This window comes from Stenella coeruleoalba, assembly GCF_951394435.1.
Source record: "Stenella coeruleoalba genome assembly, contig: scaffold_46, whole genome shotgun sequence".
In the NCBI taxonomy this organism is placed as follows: Eukaryota; Metazoa; Chordata; class Mammalia; order Artiodactyla; family Delphinidae; genus Stenella; species Stenella coeruleoalba.
Window position 1 is genome coordinate 2,779,023 of NW_027645863.1, and position 22,357 is coordinate 2,801,379.

A 22,357-nucleotide genomic window follows, 5' to 3' on the forward strand; every position below is an offset into this window, starting at 1 on the left:
ATACACAACATTTTTATCTCATTTGCGCTGAGGAAAAAGAAAAATTACATTTAAAAAACAAACAAGAAGTAAGGAGATATAAGCTGTCAGGGGTTTGCCTTGGCACATTCCACTCTAATTTACAGCCTACTGACACGATTTCCAGGAAGCCTCTGTTGCCCAAATGCCCTGAGTTGTAAATGGAGAAATTGTGCCGCCTTGTGGCCGTTTCCCGCAAGAGCGGCTTTAAACCACGGCTAATGGTCACTTCATACTCACAAGGACTCAGGGCTGTAAAGGACACCTGCCCTCAAAAAAATGTTCTGAGGCAGGGAGTGGCCAAAACACTTAAAAGAGAGCAAAGTTTTCAAAAAGATCCTATGAGAGGTAAGATTTACACACTCTTTACAAATAAAAAGGGAAATGGATACAAGCTCAACGTCAGGAATTATTAGACTCATGCCAATCTAATCTATGAAAAGCTTTCAACACACACCACTCGAATGACCCTAAGCAAAAGGTCTACAAACAATGAATGCTGAAGAGGTTTTAGAGAACTGTGTACCCTCTAGCTGCTGTTGAGGTGTAAAGGAGTAAGAGGCCATCATGAGAACACAAAGGAACTGTGTTTCAAAGTAAAAATTGAGGTACCGTTCAATCCAGCAGGCCCACCGCTGGGCCTTTCACCCGAGCAGACCAGAGTCGAGAAGACACAGGCTGGCAAAGGTGCACTGCAGCAATATGCACAAAAGCCAAGACACGGAAGCAACCAAAATGGCCATCAGCAGATGAGTGGACAAAGAAGAAGTGGTCCATGTGCACAGTGGAATATCAGCCGTGGAAAACAAGGAAACACTGCTCTTTGCAGCACCATAGATGATCCTAGAGATAATCACAGAACATGAGGTAAGTCGGAAAGCAAAAGACAAATATCTTATGATACCACTTCTGGGTGGCATCTAACAACTGATACAAATGAACTTATTTCCACAGAGAAAGACAAACACTTAGAAAACAACTATGGTTATCTAAAACGAAAGGTGGGAGCAATGGGCAAATTAAGGTTAGGGCTGCCATACGTACACAAATACATATGAAATACATACATATAAGAGACTCACCATATACGAAGGGAGGTCTACTGAACACTCTGTATTAATTTACATGGAAAGAGGATCTGTACATGAATATATATATGTATGTGTGTGTGTGTGTGTGTGTGTGTATATATATATATATATATATATATATTAGAAATGAACCAGTGTGTGTACACCTAGAACAAATAATATTCTAATCATTACCCTGATTAAAAAAAGTTAAATTATAACAATGAAGAAGATGTCCTGAGACATAAACTTATGCGTTGTTTTCCTGGCACATTCCACTCTAATTTACAACCTAGGAACACGAGTTCCAGGAAAGCTCTGCTGCCCTAGTAACAAGGTTTGGGAAAGGAGAAACGCTGCCGCCGTGCGGCCGTTTCCCACAGCGGCAGCATTCAACCCAGTGCTAATGGTCACTAAATATTAACAACAATTGCAAACTTGTAAGTGCCACACGCCTTCAAAAAAAATCCTGCGGTCGAAAATCGACCCAAAGTTTCAAAAGAGGGCAAGGTTTCAAGAAGACAATTTCAAGAGGTATATTTTACACGCACTGGTTTTTTTTTTTCCTTTTTAACAGCAACAACAACAAAAAAGTCATGGAAAAATGCTCATCATGAGGAAATGTTAAAGATATGCAAATCCAATCTTCAAAAACGTATCAGCTCACACCGGTCAGAATGACCATCAGCAAAAATTCTGCAAACAATAAATGCTGAAGGGGCTGTGGAGAAATGCGTACCCTCATCTCTAAGTGGGACTAAACTGGAAAGAGCCACTAATGAAAACAGAATGGAGCTGCCTTTAACAGATACCCATCGAGGCACCATAGGATTCAGCAGGCACGCTCCCGGGCCTATGACCTAAGAAGACACAATTAGAAAGACACAGGCAGGCAAAACTGCACTGCAACAGTATGACAATAGGCCAGACAGGGAAGCTACCAAAACGTCCATCCAAAGATGAATGGAAAAGGAGAACCGGTACATGTACAGATGGAATAGGAGCCAAGGAAAAAAATGAAACAATGCCGTTTGCAGCACCATAGATGAGCCTGGAGGTAATCACAACATGAAGTAAGTCAGAAAGCGAAGGACACATATCCTATGACATCACTTAATGATGTTACCTGAAAATTGATACCAATGAAGATTTTTCACAGAGCAAGGCAATCAAAGATACGATCAACAAACGTATGGTTAACCAAATGGAAAGGTTTGAGGACTGGATAAATTAGCATATTGAGGAAAACAGAGCTACACCAACACATGTGAAATATATAAGCACCAAGGACCTATGGAATACCAAGAGAAGACTACTCAACATTGTGTCCTAACCCACATGGGAAATGGATCCGAAGGTGAACAGATAATATGCATATATGTAAAAGAACCACATCTTGCACACCCAGAACAAACAAAACATTGTATTCAAATTTGCTGTGATAACAAATAAAAATTAAATTAAGAAAACCAACAAGAAGTAATGAGACATAAACTCATGGGGGTTTTTCCTGGCCCATTCCATTCTAACTTACAGGTTGGAACATTACACCTAGGAAGGCTCTTTTACCCTAGTAACCAGATTTGGGAATGGAGACATGCCACAGCCTTGTGACTGTCTCCTGCAAAAGCAGCTTTAAACACAGTGTTCAGGGTCTCTTACTATCCACAAGAATTGCACCTCTGTAAATGACACCTGCCCTCAAAAAAATCCTGGGTTCGAATATCGACGAAAAAATTCAAAAGAGGGCAATCTTGCAAGAAGACGATTTCAAGAGGCACATTTAACTCACATTCTTTCTTTTTTTCTTTATTTCCGTTTAACAAAAAAGGCCGTGGAAAAAGCTCCACATCAGGAATTACTAAAGACATGCAAATGCAATCTACAAAAACGTTTACGGGACAACAGTCAGAACGTTCATCAGCAAAAAATCTCCAAACAATAAATGCTCAAGGGGTTTTAGACAACTGTATACCCTCTAGCTGCTGCTGGGATGTCAAATGGTAACAGTCAGTAGTGGGAACAGAAAGGAGGTAAAAATTGAGCTACCATATGATCTGGTCGGCCCACTACTGGCTCGATCACCTGAGAAGACCAGAATCAAAAAGACACAGGCTGACAATCCTACACTGCAGCACTATTTACCCTAGCCAAGACTTGGAACAACCAAAAGGTCCATCAACCGATGAATGCACGAAAAAGAAGTGGTCCGTGTACACAACGGAGTATTACTCCGATACAATAAATACAGTCAATATAAAAAACAAACATAACTGAGGAGACATAAGCTTTGTGTGTTTATCCGGGCACATTCCACTCTAATTTACAACCAAGGAACACTACTTCCCAGAAGGTACTGTTTCCCTAGTAACTAGGGTAGGCAATGTAGAAATGCTGCCGCCCTGTGGCCGTTTGCCGCAACAGCAGTTTTACAACCCGTGCTAAAGGTCACTTCGTATTCACAAGGACTGCAGGGCTATAAATGACACCTGCCAACAAAATGTGTTGAGGGAGGTAATGGCAAAATAAATTCAAAATATGCCGCATACTTCAAGAAACTATTTGAATAGGTAAGCTGTACTCACTCTTTAAAAAACAATAAAAATGCATGGCTATAAGCTCAATATAAGGAATTATTAGACATACGCAAATCCAGCCACAAAATGGTATCAGCTCACACCAGTCAGAATGACCCTCAGCAAAGAAATACAAACAATACATGCTGCAGAGGCTGTGAGCAAATGCACTCTCACCTTTAAGTGGCTCGTAAACTGGTAAGTGCCACCAATGAAAAGAGAATGGAGCAGCCCTTAAAAGGTAAACACTGAGATACCATATGATCCCGCAGGCCCACTCCTTGGCCTATAACCTAGGAAGACGGAAATGGAATGACACATTCAGGCAAAACGGCACTGCAGCAGTATTACAATCGCCAAGACATGGAAACAACCAAAAAGTCCATCAAGATACGAATGGACCAAGAAGAACTGGCACGTGTACAGATGGAACATGAGCCATGGAAAAAACGTGAAACGAAGCAGTTTGAAGAACCGTAGATGACTCTGGAGGTGATCACACAACTTGAAGTAAGTCACAAAGCGAAAGACACATATCCTATGATATCAATTATAGGTGTTACCTAGAAATGGATACCAACGAAGATATTTCCACAGATAACAGGAATCACAGATTTATTAAACAAACTTATGCTTAACCAATCGGAAAGTTGTAAAGATTGGATATATTAGGATATTGGGGTCGACAGAGGTATACAAACACACGTGAAATATATAATCGCCAAAGACCTACAGAATTCCAAGAGAAGACTACTCAACACTGTGTCATAACCTACCTGGCAAATGGATCCCAAGATGAATACATATATGTCTCGGTGTAAAAAACACACACATCTTGCGCACCTAGAACAAAGCAAACATTACAATCAAATTTGCTGTCATAAAAGATTATATTAAAAAAATGAACAAGAAATAATGGGGCATAAAATTATGGGCGTTCTTCCTGGCTCATGCCATTCTACCTTCCAACCTTGGAACACAGCTCCCAGGAAGGCTCTGTTGACCTAGTAACCAGATTTCAGAGTGGAGAAATCCTGCAGCATTTTGGCCTTCCTCCAACAGCAGTTTTAAACCCAGTGCAAATGGTCAGTTAAAATTCACCTGAATTGCAGGCCTGTAAATGACACCTGTCCTCAAAAAAAAATTCTGGGGTCGAAAATCGACCAAAAACTTCAAAAGAGGCAACCTTTCAAGAAGACAATTTCAAGAGGCATACTTGACACACATTTTGTCTTTTCTTCTGTTTTTTTTTCTTTAACCAAGGCAAGTGCATGGAAAAAATGCTTAACATCAGAAATTAATAAAGTCACGCAAATCCAATCTATGAAAGCGTTCACCTCACAACAGTCAGAATGATCATCAGCAAAACAGTCCACAAACAACACATGCTGAACGGGTTTTAGAGAACTCTGTGTACCCTGTAGCTGCTGGTGGGAGGTAAACTGGTAACAGCCAGTAGTTAGAACAGAAAGAACATGCGTTTCAAGGGAAAAATTGAGCTACCATAGGGTCTGGTAGACCCACTGCTGTGCCTCTCACCTGAGAAGACCAGAATCCAAAAGACACAGGCTGGCAATCCTACACTGCAGTGATATTTACCACAGCCAAGACTTGGAAGCAACCAAAATGGCCGTCAACAGATGAATGGACAAAGAAGAAGTGGTCCATGTACACAGTGGAACATGAGCCATGGAAAAGCATGAAACAGTGCTGTTTGCACCACCATAGAAGGACCCAGAGATAATCACACACCTTGAAGTGAGAAAGAAACCGAAAGAAAGACATCCTATGATATCACTTATACGTGTTACCTAAAAAATGATACCCATGAACTTATTTCGAAGAAAAGGACACTCATGGATTAAGAAATCAAGATTATGTTTAACCAAACGGAAAGGTGGTAAGAATGGATAAATTAGGATATGGGGGTGTCAGACCTCTACTAATACATATGAAACCTAGAATCACCAAAGACCTATGGAATACCAAGAGAGGTCCACTCAACACTCTGTAATAACGTCCATGGGAAAGGAGGCAAAGATGAATAGATAGATACATAGATATAATGAACCAGATTCTGTACACCTAGAACATACACAACATTTTTATCTCATTTGCGCTGAGGAAAAAGAAAAATTACATTTAAAAAACAAACAAGAAGTAAGGAGATATAAGCTGTCAGGGGTTTGCCTTGGCACATTCCACTCTAATTTACAGCCTACTGACACGATTTCCAGGAAGCCTCTGTTGCCCAAATGCCCTGAGTTGTAAATGGAGAAATTGTGCCGCCTTGTGGCCGTTTCCCGCAAGAGCGGCTTTAAACCACGGCTAATGGTCACTTCATACTCACAAGGACTCAGGGCTGTAAAGGACACCTGCCCTCAAAAAAATGTTCTGAGGCAGGGAGTGGCCAAAACACTTAAAAGAGAGCAAAGTTTTCAAAAAGATCCTATGAGAGGTAAGATTTACACACTCTTTACAAATAAAAAGGGAAATGGATACAAGCTCAACGTCAGGAATTATTAGACTCATGCCAATCTAATCTATGAAAAGCTTTCAACACACACCACTCGAATGACCCTAAGCAAAAGGTCTACAAACAATGAATGCTGAAGAGGTTTTAGAGAACTGTGTACCCTCTAGCTGCTGTTGAGGTGTAAAGGAGTAAGAGGCCATCATGAGAACACAAAGGAACTGTGTTTCAAAGTAAAAATTGAGGTACCGTTCAATCCAGCAGGCCCACCGCTGGGCCTTTCACCCGAGCAGACCAGAGTCGAGAAGACACAGGCTGGCAAAGGTGCACTGCAGCAATATGCACAAAAGCCAAGACACGGAAGCAACCAAAATGGCCATCAGCAGATGAGTGGACAAAGAAGAAGTGGTCCATGTGCACAGTGGAATATCAGCCGTGGAAAACAAGGAAACACTGCTCTTTGCAGCACCATAGATGATCCTAGAGATAATCACAGAACATGAGGTAAGTCGGAAAGCAAAAGACAAATATCTTATGATACCACTTCTGGGTGGCATCTAACAACTGATACAAATGAACTTATTTCCACAGAGAAAGACAAACACTTAGAAAACAACTATGGTTATCTAAAACGAAAGGTGGGAGCAATGGGCAAATTAAGGTTAGGGCTGCCATACGTACACAAATACATATGAAATACATACATATAAGAGACTCACCATATACGAAGGGAGGTCTACTGAACACTCTGTATTAATTTACATGGAAAGAGGATCTGTACATGAATATATATATGTATGTGTGTGTGTGTGTGTGTGTGTGTATATATATATATATATATATATATATTAGAAATGAACCAGTGTGTGTACACCTAGAACAAATAATATTCTAATCATTACCCTGATTAAAAAAAGTTAAATTATAACAATGAAGAAGATGTCCTGAGACATAAACTTATGCGTTGTTTTCCTGGCACATTCCACTCTAATTTACAACCTAGGAACACGAGTTCCAGGAAAGCTCTGCTGCCCTAGTAACAAGGTTTGGGAAAGGAGAAACGCTGCCGCCGTGCGGCCGTTTCCCACAGCGGCAGCATTCAACCCAGTGCTAATGGTCACTAAATATTAACAACAATTGCAAACTTGTAAGTGCCACACGCCTTCAAAAAAAATCCTGCGGTCGAAAATCGACCCAAAGTTTCAAAAGAGGGCAAGGTTTCAAGAAGACAATTTCAAGAGGTATATTTTACACGCACTGGTTTTTTTTTTTCCTTTTTAACAGCAACAACAACAAAAAAGTCATGGAAAAATGCTCATCATGAGGAAATGTTAAAGATATGCAAATCCAATCTTCAAAAACGTATCAGCTCACACCGGTCAGAATGACCATCAGCAAAAATTCTGCAAACAATAAATGCTGAAGGGGCTGTGGAGAAATGCGTACCCTCATCTCTAAGTGGGACTAAACTGGAAAGAGCCACTAATGAAAACAGAATGGAGCTGCCTTTAACAGATACCCATCGAGGCACCATAGGATTCAGCAGGCACGCTCCCGGGCCTATGACCTAAGAAGACACAATTAGAAAGACACAGGCAGGCAAAACTGCACTGCAACAGTATGACAATAGGCCAGACAGGGAAGCTACCAAAACGTCCATCCAAAGATGAATGGAAAAGGAGAACCGGTACATGTACAGATGGAATAGGAGCCAAGGAAAAAAATGAAACAATGCCGTTTGCAGCACCATAGATGAGCCTGGAGGTAATCACAACATGAAGTAAGTCAGAAAGCGAAGGACACATATCCTATGACATCACTTAATGATGTTACCTGAAAATTGATACCAATGAAGATTTTTCACAGAGCAAGGCAATCAAAGATACGATCAACAAACGTATGGTTAACCAAATGGAAAGGTTTGAGGACTGGATAAATTAGCATATTGAGGAAAACAGAGCTACACCAACACATGTGAAATATATAAGCACCAAGGACCTATGGAATACCAAGAGAAGACTACTCAACATTGTGTCCTAACCCACATGGGAAATGGATCCGAAGGTGAACAGATAATATGCATATATGTAAAAGAACCACATCTTGCACACCCAGAACAAACAAAACATTGTATTCAAATTTGCTGTGATAACAAATAAAAATTAAATTAAGAAAACCAACAAGAAGTAATGAGACATAAACTCATGGGGGTTTTTCCTGGCCCATTCCATTCTAACTTACAGGTTGGAACATTACACCTAGGAAGGCTCTTTTACCCTAGTAACCAGATTTGGGAATGGAGACATGCCACAGCCTTGTGACTGTCTCCTGCAAAAGCAGCTTTAAACACAGTGTTCAGGGTCTCTTACTATCCACAAGAATTGCACCTCTGTAAATGACACCTGCCCTCAAAAAAATCCTGGGTTCGAATATCGACGAAAAAATTCAAAAGAGGGCAATCTTGCAAGAAGACGATTTCAAGAGGCACATTTAACTCACATTCTTTCTTTTTTTCTTTATTTCCGTTTAACAAAAAAGGCCGTGGAAAAAGCTCCACATCAGGAATTACTAAAGACATGCAAATGCAATCTACAAAAACGTTTACGGGACAACAGTCAGAACGTTCATCAGCAAAAAATCTCCAAACAATAAATGCTCAAGGGGTTTTAGACAACTGTATACCCTCTAGCTGCTGCTGGGATGTCAAATGGTAACAGTCAGTAGTGGGAACAGAAAGGAGGTAAAAATTGAGCTACCATATGATCTGGTCGGCCCACTACTGGCTCCATCACCTGAGAAGACCAGAATCAAAAAGACACAGGCTGACAATCCTACACTGCAGCACTATTTACCCTAGCCAAGACTTGGAACAACCAAAAGGTCCATCAACCGATGAATGCACGAAAAAGAAGTGGTCCGTGTACACAACGGAGTATTACTCCGATACAATAAATACAGTCAATATAAAAAACAAACATAACTGAGGAGACATAAGCTTTGTGTGTTTATCCGGGCACATTCCACTCTAATTTACAACCAAGGAACACTACTTCCCAGAAGGTACTGTTTCCCTAGTAACTAGGGTAGGCAATGTAGAAATGCTGCCGCCCTGTGGCCGTTTGCCGCAACAGCAGTTTTACAACCCGTGCTAAAGGTCACTTCGTATTCACAAGGACTGCAGGGCTATAAATGACACCTGCCAACAAAATGTGTTGAGGGAGGTAATGGCAAAATAAATTCAAAATATGCCGCATACTTCAAGAAACTATTTGAATAGGTAAGCTGTACTCACTCTTTAAAAAACAATAAAAATGCATGGCTATAAGCTCAATATAAGGAATTATTAGACATACGCAAATCCAGCCACAAAATGGTATCAGCTCACACCAGTCAGAATGACCCTCAGCAAAGAAATACAAACAATACATGCTGCAGAGGCTGTGAGCAAATGCACTCTCACCTTTAAGTGGCTCGTAAACTGGTAAGTGCCACCAATGAAAAGAGAATGGAGCAGCCCTTAAAAGGTAAACACTGAGATACCATATGATCCCGCAGGCCCACTCCTTGGCCTATAACCTAGGAAGACGGAAATGGAATGACACATTCAGGCAAAACGGCACTGCAGCAGTATTACAATCGCCAAGACATGGAAACAACCAAAAAGTCCATCAAGATACGAATGGACCAAGAAGAACTGGCACGTGTACAGATGGAACATGAGCCATGGAAAAAACGTGAAACGAAGCAGTTTGAAGAACCGTAGATGACTCTGGAGGTGATCACACAACTTGAAGTAAGTCACAAAGCGAAAGACACATATCCTATGATATCAATTATAGGTGTTACCTAGAAATGGATACCAACGAAGATATTTCCACAGATAACAGGAATCACAGATTTATTAAACAAACTTATGCTTAACCAATCGGAAAGTTGTAAAGATTGGATATATTAGGATATTGGGGTCGACAGAGGTATACAAACACACGTGAAATATATAATCGCCAAAGACCTACAGAATTCCAAGAGAAGACTACTCAACACTGTGTCATAACCTACCTGGCAAATGGATCCCAAGATGAATACATATATGTCTCGGTGTAAAAAACACACACATCTTGCGCACCTAGAACAAAGCAAACATTACAATCAAATTTGCTGTCATAAAAGATTATATTAAAAAAATGAACAAGAAATAATGGGGCATAAAATTATGGGCGTTCTTCCTGGCTCATGCCATTCTACCTTCCAACCTTGGAACACAGCTCCCAGGAAGGCTCTGTTGACCTAGTAACCAGATTTCAGAGTGGAGAAATCCTGCAGCATTTTGGCCTTCCTCCAACAGCAGTTTTAAACCCAGTGCAAATGGTCAGTTAAAATTCACCTGAATTGCAGGCCTGTAAATGACACCTGTCCTCAAAAAAAAATTCTGGGGTCGAAAATCGACCAAAAACTTCAAAAGAGGCAACCTTTCAAGAAGACAATTTCAAGAGGCATACTTGACACACATTTTGTCTTTTCTTCTGTTTTTTTTTCTTTAACCAAGGCAAGTGCATGGAAAAAATGCTTAACATCAGAAATTAATAAAGTCACGCAAATCCAATCTATGAAAGCGTTCACCTCACAACAGTCAGAATGATCATCAGCAAAACAGTCCACAAACAACACATGCTGAACGGGTTTTAGAGAACTCTGTGTACCCTGTAGCTGCTGGTGGGAGGTAAACTGGTAACAGCCAGTAGTTAGAACAGAAAGAACATGCGTTTCAAGGGAAAAATTGAGCTACCATAGGGTCTGGTAGACCCACTGCTGTGCCTCTCACCTGAGAAGACCAGAATCCAAAAGACACAGGCTGGCAATCCTACACTGCAGTGATATTTACCACAGCCAAGACTTGGAAGCAACCAAAATGGCCGTCAACAGATGAATGGACAAAGAAGAAGTGGTCCATGTACACAGTGGAACATGAGCCATGGAAAAGCATGAAACAGTGCTGTTTGCACCACCATAGAAGGACCCAGAGATAATCACACACCTTGAAGTGAGAAAGAAACCGAAAGAAAGACATCCTATGATATCACTTATACGTGTTACCTAAAAAATGATACCCATGAACTTATTTCGAAGAAAAGGACACTCATGGATTAAGAAATCAAGATTATGTTTAACCAAACGGAAAGGTGGTAAGAATGGATAAATTAGGATATGGGGGTGTCAGACCTCTACTAATACATATGAAACCTAGAATCACCAAAGACCTATGGAATACCAAGAGAGGTCCACTCAACACTCTGTAATAACGTCCATGGGAAAGGAGGCAAAGATGAATAGATAGATACATAGATATAATGAACCAGATTCTGTACACCTAGAACATACACAACATTTTTATCTCATTTGCGCTGAGGAAAAAGAAAAATTACATTTAAAAAACAAACAAGAAGTAAGGAGATATAAGCTGTCAGGGGTTTGCCTTGGCACATTCCACTCTAATTTACAGCCTACTGACACGATTTCCAGGAAGCCTCTGTTGCCCAAATGCCCTGAGTTGTAAATGGAGAAATTGTGCCGCCTTGTGGCCGTTTCCCGCAAGAGCGGCTTTAAACCACGGCTAATGGTCACTTCATACTCACAAGGACTCAGGGCTGTAAAGGACACCTGCCCTCAAAAAAATGTTCTGAGGCAGGGAGTGGCCAAAACACTTAAAAGAGAGCAAAGTTTTCAAAAAGATCCTATGAGAGGTAAGATTTACACACTCTTTACAAATAAAAAGGGAAATGGATACAAGCTCAACGTCAGGAATTATTAGACTCATGCCAATCTAATCTATGAAAAGCTTTCAACACACACCACTCGAATGACCCTAAGCAAAAGGTCTACAAACAATGAATGCTGAAGAGGTTTTAGAGAACTGTGTACCCTCTAGCTGCTGTTGAGGTGTAAAGGAGTAAGAGGCCATCATGAGAACACAAAGGAACTGTGTTTCAAAGTAAAAATTGAGGTACCGTTCAATCCAGCAGGCCCACCGCTGGGCCTTTCACCCGAGCAGACCAGAGTCGAGAAGACACAGGCTGGCAAAGGTGCACTGCAGCAATATGCACAAAAGCCAAGACACGGAAGCAACCAAAATGGCCATCAGCAGATGAGTGGACAAAGAAGAAGTGGTCCATGTGCACAGTGGAATATCAGCCGTGGAAAACAAGGAAACACTGCTCTTTGCAGCACCATAGATGATCCTAGAGATAATCACAGAACATGAGGTAAGTCGGAAAGCAAAAGACAAATATCTTATGATACCACTTCTGGGTGGCATCTAACAACTGATACAAATGAACTTATTTCCACAGAGAAAGACAAACACTTAGAAAACAACTATGGTTATCTAAAACGAAAGGTGGGAGCAATGGGCAAATTAAGGTTAGGGCTGCCATACGTACACAAATACATATGAAATACATACATATAAGAGACTCACCATATACGAAGGGAGGTCTACTGAACACTCTGTATTAATTTACATGGAAAGAGGATCTGTACATGAATATATATATGTATGTGTGTGTGTGTGTGTGTGTGTGTGTATATATATATATATATATATATATATATATTAGAAATGAACCAGTGTGTGTACACCTAGAACAAATAATATTCTAATCATTACCCTGATTAAAAAAAGTTAAATTATAACAATGAAGAAGATGTCCTGAGACATAAACTTATGCGTTGTTTTCCTGGCACATTCCACTCTAATTTACAACCTAGGAACACGAGTTCCAGGAAAGCTCTGCTGCCCTAGTAACAAGGTTTGGGAAAGGAGAAACGCTGCCGCCGTGCGGCCGTTTCCCACAGCGGCAGCATTCAACCCAGTGCTAATGGTCACTAAATATTAACAACAATTGCAAACTTGTAAGTGCCACACGCCTTCAAAAAAAATCCTGCGGTCGAAAATCGACCCAAAGTTTCAAAAGAGGGCAAGGTTTCAAGAAGACAATTTCAAGAGGTATATTTTACACGCACTGGTTTTTTTTTTTCCTTTTTAACAGCAACAACAACAAAAAAGTCATGGAAAAATGCTCATCATGAGGAAATGTTAAAGATATGCAAATCCAATCTTCAAAAACGTATCAGCTCACACCGGTCAGAATGACCATCAGCAAAAATTCTGCAAACAATAAATGCTGAAGGGGCTGTGGAGAAATGCGTACCCTCATCTCTAAGTGGGACTAAACTGGAAAGAGCCACTAATGAAAACAGAATGGAGCTGCCTTTAACAGATACCCATCGAGGCACCATAGGATTCAGCAGGCACGCTCCCGGGCCTATGACCTAAGAAGACACAATTAGAAAGACACAGGCAGGCAAAACTGCACTGCAACAGTATGACAATAGGCCAGACAGGGAAGCTACCAAAACGTCCATCCAAAGATGAATGGAAAAGGAGAACCGGTACATGTACAGATGGAATAGGAGCCAAGGAAAAAAATGAAACAATGCCGTTTGCAGCACCATAGATGAGCCTGGAGGTAATCACAACATGAAGTAAGTCAGAAAGCGAAGGACACATATCCTATGATATCACTTAATGATGTTACCTGAAAATTGATACCAATGAAGATTTTTCACAGAGCAAGGCAATCAAAGATACGATCAACAAACGTATGGTTAACCAAATGGAAAGGTTTGAGGACTGGATAAATTAGCATATTGAGGAAAACAGAGCTACACCAACACATGTGAAATATATAAGCACCAAGGACCTATGGAATACCAAGAGAAGACTACTCAACATTGTGTCCTAACCCACATGGGAAATGGATCCGAAGGTGAACAGATAATATGCATATATGTAAAAGAACCACATCTTGCACACCCAGAACAAACAAAACATTGTATTCAAATTTGCTGTGATAACAAATAAAAATTAAATTAAGAAAACCAACAAGAAGTAATGAGACATAAACTCATGGGGGTTTTTCCTGGCCCATTCCATTCTAACTTACAGGTTGGAACATTACACCTAGGAAGGCTCTTTTACCCTAGTAACCAGATTTGGGAATGGAGACATGCCACAGCCTTGTGACTGTCTCCTGCAAAAGCAGCTTTAAACACAGTGTTCAGGGTCTCTTACTATCCACAAGAATTGCACCTCTGTAAATGACACCTGCCCTCAAAAAAATCCTGGGTTCGAATATCGACGAAAAAATTCAAAAGAGGGCAATCTTTCAAGAAGACGATTTCAAGAGGCACATTTAACTCACATTCTTTCTTTTTTTCTTTATTTCCGTTTAACAAAAAAGGCCGTGGAAAAAGCTCCACATCAGGAATTACTAAAGACATGCAAATGCAATCTACAAAAACGTTTACGGGACAACAGTCAGAACGTTCATCAGCAAAAAATCTCCAAACAATAAATGCTCAAGGGGTTTTAGACAACTGTATACCCTCTAGCTGCTGCTGGGATGTCAAATGGTAACAGTCAGTAGTGGGAACAGAAAGGAGGTAAAAATTGAGCTACCATATGATCTGGTCGGCCCACTACTGGCTCCATCACCTGAGAAGACCAGAATCAAAAAGACACAGGCTGACAATCCTACACTGCAGCACTATTTACCCTAGCCAAGACTTGGAACAACCAAAAGGTCCATGCACGAAAAAGAAGTGGTCCGTGTACACAACGGAGTATTACTCCGATACAATAAATACAGTCAATATAAAAAACAAACATAACTGAGGAGACATAAGCTTTGTGTGTTTATCCGGGCACATTCCACTCTAATTTACAACCAAGGAACACTACTTCCCAGAAGGTACTGTTTCCCTAGTAACTAGGGTAGGCAATGTAGAAATGCTGCCGCCCTGTGGCCGTTTGCCGCAACAGCAGTTTTACAACCCGTGCTAAAGGTCACTTCGTATTCACAAGGACTGCAGGGCTATAAATGACACCTGCCAACAAAATGTGTTGAGGGAGGTAATGGCAAAATAAATTCAAAATATGCCGCATACTTCAAGAAACTATTTGAATAGGTAAGCTGTACTCACTCTTTAAAAAACAATAAAAATGCATGGCTATAAGCTCAATATAAGGAATTATTAGACATACGCAAATCCAGCCACAAAATGGTATCAGCTCACACCAGTCAGAATGACCCTCAGCAAAGAAATACAAACAATACATGCTGCAGAGGCTGTGAGCAAATGCACTCTCACCTTTAAGTGGCTCGTAAACTGGTAAGTGCCACCAATGAAAAGAGAATGGAGCAGCCCTTAAAAGGTAAACACTGAGATACCATATGATCCCGCAGGCCCACTCCTTGGCCTATAACCTAGGAAGACGGAAATGGAATGACACATTCAGGCAAAACGGCACTGCAGCAGTATTACAATCGCCAAGACATGGAAACAACCAAAAAGTCCATCAAGATACGAATGGACCAAGAAGAACTGGCACGTGTACAGATGGAACATGAGCCATGGAAAAAACGTGAAACGAAGCAGTTTGAAGAACCGTAGATGACTCTGGAGGTGATCACACAACTTGAAGTAAGTCACAAAGCGAAAGACACATATCCTATGATATCAATTATAGGTGTTACCTAGAAATGGATACCAACGAAGATATTTCCACAGATAACAGGAATCACAGATTTATTAAACAAACTTATGCTTAACCAATCGGAAAGTTGTAAAGATTGGATATATTAGGATATTGGGGTCGACAGAGGTATACAAACACACGTGAAATATATAATCGCCAAAGACCTACAGAATTCCAAGAGAAGACTACTCAACACTGTGTCATAACCTACCTGGCAAATGGATCCCAAGATGAATACATATATGTCTCGGTGTAAAAAACACACACATCTTGCGCACCTAGAACAAAGCAAACATTACAATCAAATTTGCTGTCATAAAAGATTATATTAAAAAAATGAACAAGAAATAATGGGGCATAAAATTATGGGCGTTCTTCCTGGCTCATGCCATTCTACCTTCCAACCTTGGAACACAGCTCCCAGGAAGGCTCTGTTGACCTAGTAACCAGATTTCAGAGTGGAGAAATCCTGCAGCATTTTGGCCTTCCTCCAACAGCAGTTTTAAACCCAGTGCAAATGGTCAGTTAAAATTCACCTGAATTGCAGGCCTGTAAATGACACCTGTCCTCAAAAAAAAATTCTGGGGTCGAAAATCGACCAAAAACTTCAAAAGAGGCAACCTTTCAAGAAGACAATTTCAAGAGGCATACTTGACACACATTTTGTCTTTTCTTCTGTTTTTTTTTCTTTAACCAAGGCAAGTGCATGGAAAAAATGCTTAACATCAGAAATTAATAAAGTCACGCAAATCCAATCTATGAAAGCGTTCACCTCACAACAGTCAGAATGATCATCAGCAAAACAGTCCACAAACAACACATGCTGAACGGGTTTTAGAGAACTCTGTGTACCCTGTAGCTGCTGGTGGGAGGTAAACTGGTAACAGCCAGTAGTTAGAACAGAAAGAACATGCGTTTCAAGGGAAAAATTGAGCTACCATAGGGTCTGGTAGACCCACTGCTGTGCCTCTCACCTGAGAAGACCAGAATCCAAAAGACACAGGCTGGCAATCCTACACTGCAGTGATATTTACCACAGCCAAGACTTGGAAGCAACCAAAATGGCCGTCAACAGATGAATGGACAAAGAAGAAGTGGTCCATGTACACAGTGGAACATGAGCCATGGAAAAGCATGAAACAGTGCTGTTTGCACCACCATAGAAGGACCCAGAGATAATCACACACCTTGAAGTGAGAAAGAAACCGAAAGAAAGACATCCTATGATATCACTTATACGTGTTACCTAAAAAATGATACCCATGAACTTATTTCGAAGAAAAGGACACTCATGGATTAAGAAATCAAGATTATGTTTAACCAAACGGAAAGGTGGTAAGAATGGATAAATTAGGATATGGGGGTGTCAGACCTCTACTAATACATATGAAACCTAGAATCACCAAAGACCTATGGAATACCAAGAGAGGTCCACTCAACACTCTGTAATAACGTCCATGGGAAAGGAGGCAAAGATGAATAGATAGATACATAGATATAATGAACCAGATTCTGTACACCTAGAACATACACAACATTTTTATCTCATTTGCGCTGAGGAAAAAGAAAAATTACATTTAAAAAACAAACAAGAAGTAAGGAGATATAAGCTGTCAGGGGTTTGCCTTGGCACATTCCACTCTAATTTACAGCCTACTGACACGATTTCCAGGAAGCCTCTGTTGCCCAAATGCCCTGAGTTGTAAATGGAGAAATTGTGCCGCCTTGTGGCCGTTTCCCGCAAGAGCGGCTTTAAACCACGGCTAATGGTCACTTCATACTCACAAGGACTCAGGGCTGTAAAGGACACCTGCCCTCAAAAAAATGTTCTGAGGCAGGGAGTGGCCAAAACACTTAAAAGAGAGCAAAGTTTTCAAAAAGATCCTATGAGAGGTAAGATTTACACACTCTTTACAAATAAAAAGGGAAATGGATACAAGCTCAACGTCAGGAATTATTAGACTCATGCCAATCTAATCTATGAAAAGCTTTCAACACACACCACTCGAATGACCCTAAGCAAAAGGTCTACAAACAATGAATGCTGAAGAGGTTTTAGAGAACTGTGTACCCTCTAGCTGCTGTTGAGGTGTAAAGGAGTAAGAGGCCATCATGAGAACACAAAGGAACTGTGTTTCAAAGTAAAAATTGAGGTACCGTTCAATCCAGCAGGCCCACCGCTGGGCCTTTCACCCGAGCAGACCAGAGTCGAGAAGACACAGGCTGGCAAAGGTGCACTGCAGCAATATGCACAAAAGCCAAGACACGGAAGCAACCAAAATGGCCATCAGCAGATGAGTGGACAAAGAAGTGGTCCATGTGCACAGTGGAATATCAGCCGTGGAAAACAAGGAAACACTGCTCTTTGCAGCACCATAGATGATCCTAGAGATAATCACAGAACATGAGGTAAGTCGGAAAGCAAAAGACAAATATCTTATGATATCACTTCTGGGTGGCATCTAACAACTGATACAAATGAACTTATTTCCACAGAGAAAGACAAACACTTAGAAAACAACTATGGTTATCTAAAACGAAAGGTGGGAGCAATGGGCAAATTAAGGTTAGGGCTGCCATACGTACACAAATACATATGAAATACATACATATAAGAGACTCACCATATACGAAGGGAGGTCTACTGAACACTCTGTATTAATTTACATGGAAAGAGGATCTGTACATGAATATATATATGTATGTGTGTGTGTGTGTGTGTGTGTATATATATATGTATATATATATATATATTAGAAATGAACCAGTGTGTGTACACCTAGAACAAATAATATTCTAATCATTACCCTGATTAAAAAAAGTTAAATTATAACAATGAAGAAGATGTCCTGAGACATAAACTTATGCGTTGTTTTCCTGGCACATTCCACTCTAATTTACAACCTAGGAACACGAGTTCCAGGAAAGCTCTGCTGCCCTAGTAACAAGGTTTGGGAAAGGAGAAACGCTGCCGCCGTGCGGCCGTTTCCCACAGCGGCAGCATTCAACCCAGTGCTAATGGTCACTAAATATTAACAACAATTGCAAACTTGTAAGTGCCACACGCCTTCAAAAAAAATCCTGCGGTCGAAAATCGACCCAAAGTTTCAAAAGAGGGCAAGGTTTCAAGAAGACAATTTCAAGAGGTATATTTTACACGCACTGGTTTTTTTTTTTCCTTTTTAACAGCAACAACAACAAAAAAGTCATGGAAAAATGCTCATCATGAGGAAATGTTAAAGATATGCAAATCCAATCTTCAAAAACGTATCAGCTCACACCGGTCAGAATGACCATCAGCAAAAATTCTGCAAACAATAAATGCTGAAGGGGCTGTGGAGAAATGCGTACCCTCATCTCTAAGTGGGACTAAACTGGAAAGAGCCACTAATGAAAACAGAATGGAGCTGCCTTTAACAGATACCCATCGAGGCACCATAGGATTCAGCAGGCACGCTCCCGGGCCTATGACCTAAGAAGACACAATTAGAAAGACACAGGCAGGCAAAACTGCACTGCAACAGTATGACAATAGGCCAGACAGGGAAGCTACCAAAACGTCCATCCAAAGATGAATGGAAAAGGAGAACCGGTACATGTACAGATGGAATAGGAGCCAAGGAAAAAAATGAAACAATGCCGTTTGCAGCACCATAGATGAGCCTGGAGGTAATCACAACATGAAGTAAGTCAGAAAGCGAAGGACACATATCCTATGACATCACTTAATGATGTTACCTGAAAATTGATACCAATGAAGATTTTTCACAGAGCAAGGCAATCAAAGATACGATCAACAAACGTATGGTTAACCAAATGGAAAGGTTTGAGGACTGGATAAATTAGCATATTGAGGAAAACAGAGCTACACCAACACATGTGAAATATATAAGCACCAAGGACCTATGGAATACCAAGAGAAGACTACTCAACATTGTGTCCTAACCCACATGGGAAATGGATCCGAAGGTGAACAGATAATATGCATATATGTAAAAGAACCACATCTTGCACACCCAGAACAAACAAAACATTGTATTCAAATTTGCTGTGATAACAAATAAAAATTAAATTAAGAAAACCAACAAGAAGTAATGAGACATAAACTCATGGGGGTTTTTCCTGGCCCATTCCATTCTAACTTACAGGTTGGAACATTACACCTAGGAAGGCTCTTTTACCCTAGTAACCAGATTTGGGAATGGAGACATGCCACAGCCTTGTGACTGTCTCCTGCAAAAGCAGCTTTAAACACAGTGTTCAGGGTCTCTTACTATCCACAAGAATTGCACCTCTGTAAATGACACCTGCCCTCAAAAAAATCCTGGGTTCGAATATCGACGAAAAAATTCAAAAGAGGGCAATCTTTCAAGAAGACGATTTCAAGAGGCACATTTAACTCACATTCTTTCTTTTTTTCTTTATTTCCGTTTAACAAAAAAGGCCGTGGAAAAAGCTCCACATCAGGAATTACTAAAGACATGCAAATGCAATCTACAAAAACGTTTACGGGACAACAGTCAGAACGTTCATCAGCAAAAAATCTCCAAACAATAAATGCTCAAGGGGTTTTAGACAACTGTATACCCTCTAGCTGCTGCTGGGATGTCAAATGGTAACAGTCAGTAGTGGGAACAGAAAGGAGGTAAAAATTGAGCTACCATATGATCTGGTCGGCCCACTACTGGCTCCATCACCTGAGAAGACCAGAATCAAAAAGACACAGGCTGACAATCCTACACTGCAGCACTATTTACCCTAGCCAAGACTTGGAACAACCAAAAGGTCCATGCACGAAAAAGAAGTGGTCCGTGTACACAACGGAGTATTACTCCGATACAATAAATACAGTCAATATAAAAAACAAACATAACTGAGGAGACATAAGCTTTGTGTGTTTATCCGGGCACATTCCACTCTAATTTACAACCAAGGAACACTACTTCCCAGAAGGTACTGTTTCCCTAGTAACTAGGGTAGGCAATGTAGAAATGCTGCCGCCCTGTGGCCGTTTGCCGCAACAGCAGTTTTACAACCCGTGCTAAAGGTCACTTCGCATTCACAAGGACTGCAGGGCTATAAATGACACCTGCCAACAAAATGTGTTGAGGGAGGTAATGGCAAAATAAATTCAAAATATGCCGCATACTTCAAGAAACTATTTGAATAGGTAAGCTGTACTCACTCTTTAAAAAACAATAAAAATGCATGGCTATAAGCTCAATATAAGGAATTATTAGACATACGCAAATCCAGCCACAAAATGGTATCAGCTCACACCAGTCAGAATGACCCTCAGCAAAGAAATACAAACAATACATGCTGCAGAGGCTGTGAGCAAATGCACTCTCACCTTTAAGTGGCTCGTAAACTGGTAAGTGCCACCAATGAAAAGAGAATGGAGCAGCCCTTAAAAGGTAAACACTGAGATACCATATGATCCCGCAGGCCCACTCCTTGGCCTATAACCTAGGAAGACGGAAATGGAATGACACATTCAGGCAAAACGGCACTGCAGCAGTATTACAATCGCCAAGACATGGAAACAACCAAAAAGTCCATCAAGATACGAATGGACCAAGAAGAACTGGCACGTGTACAGATGGAACATGAGCCATGGAAAAAACGTGAAACGAAGCAGTTTGAAGAACCGTAGATGACTCTGGAGGTGATCACACAACTTGAAGTAAGTCACAAAGCGAAAGACACATATCCTATGATATCAATTATAGGTGTTACCTAGAAATGGATACCAACGAAGATATTTCCACAGATAACAGGAATCACAGATTTATTAAACAAACTTATGCTTAACCAATCGGAAAGTTGTAAAGATTGGATATATTAGGATATTGGGGTCGACAGAGGTATACAAACACACGTGAAATATATAATCGCCAAAGACCTACAGAATTCCAAGAGAAGACTACTCAACACTGTGTCATAACCTACCTGGCAAATGGATCCCAAGATGAATACATATATGTCTCGGTGTAAAAAACACACACATCTTGCGCACCTAGAACAAAGCAAACATTGCAATCAAATTTGCTGTCATAAAAGATTATATTAAAAAAATGAACAAGAAATAATGGGGCATAAAATTATGGGCGTTCTTCCTGGCTCATGCCATTCTACCTTCCAACCTTGGAACACAGCTCCCAGGAAGGCTCTGTTGACCTAGTAACCAGATTTCAGAGTGGAGAAATCCTGCAGCATTTTGGCCTTCCTCCAACAGCAGTTTTAAACCCAGTGCAAATGGTCAGTTAAAATTCACCTGAATTGCAGGCCTGTAAATGACACCTGTCCTCAAAAAAAAATTCTGGGGTCGAAAATCGACCAAAAACTTCAAAAGAGGCAACCTTTCAAGAAGACAATTTCAAGAGGCATATTTGACACACATTTTGTCTTTTCTTCTGTTTTTTTTTCTTTAACCAAGGCAAGTGCATGGAAAAAATGCTTAACATCAGAAATTAATAAAGTCACGCAAATCCAATCTATGAAAGCGTTCACCTCACAACAGTCAGAATGATCATCAGCAAAACAGTCCACAAACAACACATGCTGAACGGGTTTTAGAGAACTCTGTGTACCCTGTAGCTGCTGGTGGGAGGTAAACTGG

General features: G+C 40.6%; 1 long non-coding RNA gene across 1 annotated transcript in view; it reads right to left on the reverse strand.

The window, feature by feature from the left end:
* The window catches only part of LOC307181505, a 34,023-nt gene extending 12,318 nt beyond the window's left edge, over positions 1–21,705 (reverse strand). The window contains exons 1-7 of the long non-coding RNA XR_013826931.1: positions 21,688–21,705; positions 15,947–16,013; positions 12,143–12,373; positions 10,197–10,263; positions 6,387–6,617; positions 4,441–4,507; positions 631–861 (exon numbers count right to left, since the gene is read on the reverse strand). This is a non-coding gene — a long non-coding RNA (uncharacterized lncRNA). The remainder of the gene's footprint in view (positions 1–630; positions 862–4,440; positions 4,508–6,386; positions 6,618–10,196; positions 10,264–12,142; positions 12,374–15,946; positions 16,014–21,687) is intronic.
* Between the last annotated feature and the right edge of the window lie 652 nt (positions 21,706–22,357).